Source organism: Pteropus vampyrus, unplaced genomic scaffold (genome assembly GCF_000151845.1).
Source record: "Pteropus vampyrus isolate Shadow unplaced genomic scaffold, Pvam_2.0 Scaffold23, whole genome shotgun sequence".
In the NCBI taxonomy this organism is placed as follows: Eukaryota; Metazoa; Chordata; class Mammalia; order Chiroptera; family Pteropodidae; genus Pteropus; species Pteropus vampyrus.
In genome coordinates this window covers 11,939,783-11,941,318 of record NW_011888804.1, presented here as the reverse complement: position 1 = coordinate 11,941,318, position 1,536 = coordinate 11,939,783, and the positions used below count along the sequence as shown (strand labels likewise).

Here is a 1,536-nt window from a genome sequence, read left to right as displayed (position 1 = left end):
GGGGTCCTGAGGGAAAGGTGACTCTCCCCGCACCTGCACTCCCATCCCCACCCCCTGATCCTCCTCCATCTCTTCTGCTGAGGATGTGGTGGCTTCCAGGACCTCCCCGGTTCCCAGGTCTGCGAAGGGATCTCGACACCATCATCTGTGTGGTGAAGAGGACAGAGTCACCACTTTCGCAACGACAGCATGAATTAGGCTGGGACAAGGAACAGATCCTCTGTAAGAATGGAATTAGATGAAAATTCTTATTCACTATCAGCACATTGTCTGCAAAGTCAGCCCATGACCAAGGACATGGAAAATCCTAAAACTCCATGGCCCTGAAATTCCTTCCTCAGAGTCACCACTTCATACCCAGCCATCTGCCCGATCACCACCCGTGACGAGGAGGCTGGACTTTGGGCCTCCGGTGCAGCTGCAGGTGGGCCTGGGCAGGGGGTGAAGGGGGTGAAAAGAGGTTTGTGTTCGAGGCTGTGTCACTGTGTGGTGCGTTCGGCAGTGGGACTCGGCTGACCGTCTTAGGTGAGTCTCTTCTTCTCCCCACTTCTCTGCTCTCCCCAGGATTTGGGCAATTTTCTGCTGATTTTGCTCTTTTTCCTGTACCTTTTCTTATCTCCTGTTCGGACTGATCCCAGAGACGGGCTTCAAGGGCCCTGGCCTCGTCCCCTCTTTGGTGGAAGCCCTTGCTTGCCTCAGCTGCTCCCTTCACCTCTGACCAAAGACGAGAGGCTAGATCAGGCTCCCAGTAGGGCTAGGAGAATATGGGGGCCCTAAGACTTCTTTTTTCTCTTCTGTGGACCAGCTTCGTCTGTGAGGGCTTAAGGAGACATCACCTCCAGGGGGAACGTGGCAATGAGGGTTACCGCCTGGAACTTTAGAGGGACTCGGAACACTCTGGGCTAATGCTGGTGACATACGAGTCTAAGTCCCTGAGAGTCCACGGGGCTGTGGGACTCAGAATCCACATTCAGGAACGTTGCCATGGTGGAGGGGCTCCTACGGGCCTCGGTGGGGATGCCATGCAGTCTTCAGCCAGCCTGGGCCTCAGAAAACTCTACAGGAGGGAGGACGGAGTGGGAAGGAGAATATTCTGGCTGTTAAGAGCTAGGAAAAAGAGAGCAGAAGGACAGAAGGAAAAGGGGTAGACTCCTAAGTCTTAAGGATACACTACTCAGAAGCTCGAATCCCTGAGGGAACAGATGGCAGATGCCTCGGCATGAAATCTCCAGACCAATCAAGTACCAATGGGGAACCTCAAGTCAACTCTGTAGGTGAGACAGACTCAAGGACAGGCAGACAGAAACTCCCTGATCAGCAAATCTCTTACCCCATTAGAGAGGCACAGGAGAGATAGATTTGGATGAAAGCAGACCCCTCAGGACAAAGGCCCAGTGCAGATATGTCAGGTCAGAAATGTCGCAAGATTGACCCTACAGTAAACTAGAGCACACATCTTCCACACTGGAGACAAACAGACGGATACCCCCGTAGAGATGCCATCAGATTGTCAGGATTAGGCAGGGCCTGAGGATA

The 1,536-nt window shown here is 53.3% G+C and overlaps 1 protein-coding gene across 1 annotated transcript in view; it reads left to right on the top strand.

Moving 5' to 3' along the window:
* The window catches only part of LOC111736943 (immunoglobulin lambda-1 light chain-like), a 52,156-nt gene that overhangs the window by 49,454 nt on the left and 1,166 nt on the right, over positions 1–1,536 (top strand). The window lies entirely within an intron of this gene.